The sequence below is a fragment of the Falco cherrug genome, chromosome 5 (genome assembly GCF_023634085.1).
Source record: "Falco cherrug isolate bFalChe1 chromosome 5, bFalChe1.pri, whole genome shotgun sequence".
Classification (NCBI taxonomy): Eukaryota; Metazoa; Chordata; class Aves; order Falconiformes; family Falconidae; genus Falco; species Falco cherrug.
In genome coordinates, this window is record NC_073701.1 from 74,108,140 (window position 1) to 74,114,139 (window position 6,000).

Below are 6,000 nucleotides of genomic sequence, written 5' to 3' on the forward strand. Positions count from 1 at the left end.
ATGAGAAAGAACTGTCAGGAATTTAAACAGGAAAGGCTGAGTACTGTTTGTTACTGCAGAATGCTAATGTTGTGTGCAGAATGACCACTACCCTAATGATTAGAGTGTTAATAGAAACTCAGTCCAAGGTCAGACAATCCAGGTCAGCAGTGCAAAGTGGTCCACAAGGTACTTTGCTGGTTAAAAAACCTAAAAATGGAGTTATAGACAAGGGAGTGGGATGCCCAGCTATCCCCTGTATTAGTAGGACCAAGTTTCAAAGAAGAATTAAGAATAGAAAAAAGATCTAGGGGACTCTAAAGAGAGCTAGGGTCAGAGGAGTCAGAAGGAAGCTGAAGTCCAGACAAGCAGTGAGCTCCAGCTGGAGCAGAGTAATGCACTGCCAGCACAGTGATCAGGAGCGGATCATGAATGGAGGTACAAGCAGGTACGGTGCTTGCCCACAGAATGAGTTATTATCTGCAGGACAGAAAGGCTTGGAAAGACAGAAGATGAAATGCCATCATGATAGTAAGCTTTAAGGTGTGACTGAAGAGCTGCACTTCCCATGGGTGTGGGGAGGCAGGTGGGCTGTAGATGGGCTCTTGTTGAGCGGATGGGCTGGAAGACCTGCTTATCACCCAAAAACTCAGAGGCTTGCAGGTCTCAGAGATCACTGAAACTTGTCAGCTGAGAAACCATTACAGTTCTTAGCAGCTCTTTTGCTTGTGGATAAGAGTTACTATGTCAAGGAATAGCTGCAGTTCACAAGTTTCCACCTGCTGAGGCTCACAGCAGCCCCTCTGGGAGGCTGGGCTGCGCTGGAGCCTGAGGCTCTGGTTTCAGAGCAGACTGGTAAGCAATGGGAGTTTTCTCCCAGAACTGTCTTAGACTGAAACCAGATTGGTAGTGAGCAAAACAGGTTGGAATGCACAACCTTCATTTTTACAAAAACAAAACAAAACATCCAAACAAAAATCCAAGCCATAAACAAAAAAGCATGAAGAACTCATAAGTTCTGAACTGACCCATTTGGTAGGTTTCCTTAATCTTAAATAAACCTGCTCTCTCACTGATCTATGCTTCTTTTGCATATTGGAGCAAAAGGTAAGAGTAAATCCCATTACAACCCTTGTTTTTTGCTAAGCTAGGTTGGCTATATTACACTTTTTCATTTCCAGAGATACTCTGACATATGTTCAATTAATGTGCAAACAGTAGGTTTCTACAACGAATTTCTGTTCCTAGAAAGACAGATCTGATGTTATTGTATTATCTATTAAAAAGTAGCACTGAGAGGATACATATGGAAATAGTATAATAAAAAACTAATTACATGAGCATTGAACTAGTGCTGCTGAGATATCCCCTGCTACAGTAGGCTGGTCAGTCTGAGTCAAAATAACAGAGAACAGATATACAATTCACTTCCTTCTGAATTAAAAAGTAGGAATAAAATCAATTTGAATCAAAATATTACTGAATTTAATTTTCAAAAAAGAAATATTTTTTATTTTTTAATGGAAACTTGTAAGGCTTTTGACTAAGTATTCCATGACAATCAGATTGAAAATGCAGCAATATGCTTTATCCATGATTCAGACCATAGAGGGTTTTATATAAAGTGACCTGGCAGATTTTAAAAATACATATAAAATTCTGTATCTTTATATAGATATGTATTTCTGCCATTTGTGACATTTATGTAAATATTATGCCCAGATTTTCACTGATGAATGGGATTTATAGTAGGGTTCTGCAGAAAAGAGGACTCATTTGTGTTCTGTGCTTGATAACTTTGAATTAATTATCATACCATATCTGATATGACACACAGGCCAACAAAACATTAAGTAAGATTGAGGCTAAGGCATTTATACAGCATGACCTAGAACGATTGTGATGCTGGACCCTGGAGGGGGAGGGGAAGGAGAAAGTGTTTATATAACTAAACAAAGAATTAGCGTATAAAGAGGCAATTTTACCTCTTCTTCAAGTTTTAATGAGACCAGTATTGAAATACTACTTGGAGAGCTAATGTGGACATACCAAAAAAAGGAAGTTGAAAATCTGCAGTCAACGTATAAATCATCATAAAGATGCACAGGGATAATTACCTAATAAAAAGGAAAAGGAGCAGGAACAGAAGGAGCTGGCTGCACTGCATCTTGCAGCGGTTCAGACGGTCTCTTCAGAAGGTATGGCACGTCTGCGCTTTACCGAGACAAGGCATGGCTTCTGAGCAGGCACCGAGGCCACCGCTGAAACTTTCCCAAATGACAAGTACATAGTTTAAGTGTCAGTGACAGATGGGAAATCAAACTAGATAATCCGTTTGTTTAGACTTCCTTAATGTCAGCATACCTGTGGTAAAATAATTTAGGAATGAACTGTAGCAAATCTCTTCTAATTAGATGTTACAGATTTCCTCAATGTGACCTTCCAAAAGATCCCACAAGTAAGGCTGATTCTCAAAACAGCATGGTTTTCCCTTAGTTAAACTAAAGCTGTGTGACTTGCTGCAGATAGCTGTGATATGGAATTCTGTAATTTGAATAAAAAGAACCTTTTAATTAGGTATGAAACATGGCAGAGATGTCTGGCAACTTTTGCGTTCCCTTGAACTCCTGTTTAGCTCATTGCTAGGAGCTGTAAGGCTGCTAGGCCTTACAGCTAGAGTTCAAAGCCTGATTTATGTTACTGATTAAAAATCACCTAAAAGCCATTGGAAAAGAGAAGTATGGGCACATAAGTATGCAGTGCAGCTCTATCTACCAGGTTTACCAAGCCTTTTACTAGATCTGGCTGCTGAATTTTGATTTTTACAAAAATTCCAGGTCTTGGTGACTGGCAGAAAAGAGGAGCTGGCGTTGGCATTAAAAATCACCTTTGTAATTATATTATTGCGCTGAGTAGTCTGACCCTTCAGTCTCTCATCCGATCTCTAAGCAGGATAGTATATGTAATTGTTAAATACGAAAGTGGAAACTGGGGAGAGAAGAGGGAGTGCTTTCCAGTTACGGCGTTGTGGGGGAACATGTGACGTGAATGTGTGACTTGACCGTGCAAGCTGCAGAGGGGAAGGACACCGTGGCTGGCACCGGCAGCGAGCTGGGCTTACACAGGAGTGCGGCCATTTCTGAGCTAATAGGGCCTGGCAAGAAAAATCACCTTGCGTTACCATGCTTCAGAAAGGGCTTATAAACTCAGGCTTACTGCAGTGCCCTGCCTAAACAGCAGAACTGGCTCCCCAGCAAATCTGGCTCCTCAGCACTGTTTGAAAGTGCCTGTGTGACCCAGGCACCCTCTGCTAGTGCCTGCAGTACAAAACGGTAATGAACGTTCATGGCTTGCTATGCCCTATTTAAGTCCGTAATAAGAGAGCAAACAACCCAGATTTCAGGGATGAGGAACAACAAAGGTATCAGAGAAACGTGGCAGTTTTCTCAGGAATAGGTGTTGCAGTACTGACTTGGCCACACCAGCCTGGCCTATCCAAATATAAATGTTACTTTTCACACCAAACTTTTTCATTTTCACTTCCTCTTTAGACATGTATCTATATTGTTTATTCACAAGCACGTTACATCTTTTAGATGTACATTGAAGCAGGCAGTGTGGTATCTCTCTATTCATACATTTCTGCTTTTTAATAGGATCCATTCAGAGCAAGACAAAAGCCTGATTGAATGCTGGGAGAAATTTTGTATGGTAGAGTCATTTAAATGTGAACTAGGACATTCTCTGGACAATTACATAAAAATGGCAAGTGACCCTCTGTACAATAGTTGCTTTCAACGTGCTCCAAGGCCAAGACAGGCTTTTGACAGTTACATAGTGCAGATGGGTCGTGATCAGCCAACACAGAAATGTTCAGCATTGTGCAAAATGAGAATCACATTTAGCAAACTTGAAACCAAAAGAAAAAAAAAAAAGACAGACAAAAAAGCATTCACTTTCAGTATGCTAATTTATTTGCTAATTAATAATATTCAAATTTAGGTTTTTTATTATTATTATGATTTGATTTATTTATTTTTTAGCCTGAAAGCTAAATAATAGTAGGAAGATTGGAAAAGGCTGAAATAAAAAATCTGGGAGGTCTTCAATCTTTGACATACCTGTTTGCAAAACCAACTGCAATATATTGTAAATGGTTTATGAAACTACAGATTAGTGATCATATATGCTATTGTTCTATATGAAATACAGGTGTTTTTATTTAGAAATATTTTACTGTGCCTCTAAAATAGCTATACACTAACTTATTAACAGAACTGAATTCCAGAATTCACAGATCCAAATAATTTAGCCTACTGTGATGTCCTGCCACCTCTGCTTTTCTCCCTGCTTTTTCCACTGCAAAAAATGGTGCTTAGTATTTTGTGTTAATGCTTATTTGCTCTTTCTTATGCCAAAACAGTAATTTCACAGAAAAATATCAACAATATATCTGAAAAAATACGTTTGCCTTGTTAAACATCACATTGCAGCAGTGTGAATTTTCTCTTTTCCCAGTGGTAGTAAGGTCTTGAAGTCCATGGAATTGTGGCATTTAAGTGTGCTTAATTTATACTGTGAAAGCCAAAGGCTTTACAAATGAATATATGTATCTATCTCTCTGTCTAAATACAAATAAATTGCACTAAAAAGCCTTGTATGTAAGTATATAAATCTGCTGCAGGGGAGCCATAGCACAAGCTTCTTTGCTATCTCTGCTATTATTTTTCACTGCAGTCTGAAGAGAAATCTGTTGATATTAAAGGGTAATTTATGGTCTTGCTTTGCATTCTCTCTTTCACTTCCAGGATGAGAGCAAGAATGTTAATTACTGATGTACAGGAATTGTAATATAACTTCAGATTAGTTATCCTTTTGCGGTATCCCTTCTTTAAGAATAGCTGGTCCCTAATGTTCCCCGGTAAATATCCAAAAATACTGTAGTGGACAATCATGGAAGAATGCATCAGTGAGGAAACATTTTTGTAAGTGAGGCTAGTAGATGGTCTGCTTATACAAACTGGTGTTGCAAATATTAGTGTCTTCATTTTGTGTGACTAAAGACAATATTTTATTATTCACTCTGATCTTATTTTTCCCTTCTTAAACCTTATATCCACAAAAGTACTTTATAGTAGTGAAGAAGTGAATTATAAGTTGCATTAAAACCAAGATTTCCATATCTGCCTTTAGGTTACTGCTTTAAATACATATAAACTGAATTACGGCGGTGAATTTTATCAAGAAGCAGGTTTTTTTATGCTAAATCATAAAAAAGGGCCTCTATTACTTGTCATGCAGTCTTTTCTGCTTCGATGCTAGCTAGTTTTGGTTACTACTTCTTTTTGCCAAGATGTGTGCTGTCAGTCTGTGGAACAAGTATACAAAAGGCTGAATCTGAGAAGACTGAAAATTAAATTTGGTTCAAAACAATACTGAACACTGAACAAGTGTTGTTTAATAAGAAATGTTTTTATAACTTAAATTGTCAATCTTTGCCTGTTGCCAACATGATTGTCCTGAATTTGATACTAATTAATCTCTTGAGGCTGTTTTTTCTCAGAGCTTTTTTTCCAAAGCCTTGTTAGGTAGGGAGTTATCCCAAGTTGCTTCCATCTCTTAATGCAGTTAATATGCAGAGATTTAAGCTTTAAGTCTTTTATGGAGCCCTCCTTACTATTAAAAAACATCAAAAATAAATCATAATTTTATATTCTTGGTAAAGTTGGCTTGTTTCCAAATGATCTTTCTGCTTCTCCAAGTTCATTTCCTCCTCATGGGCTCTTGTATTGATAGACTGCGAGGGGAAAAATATAAATAATCAGAGCTACATCTTTTTGCAGAACGCTGGTACTGAGGCAGTACATCACCTCTGCATATCAGTGTAGAACTGTGGAATGGCAGGTCCTTGATAGTAGGAAATGTGTTCATTATGAAAGTAGTATTGAATCAGTTCATTGCCAAAAACATATAAAGGAGTCATGCTAGACAGCAAACTATCCAAGATATAGCCCAAAGCTC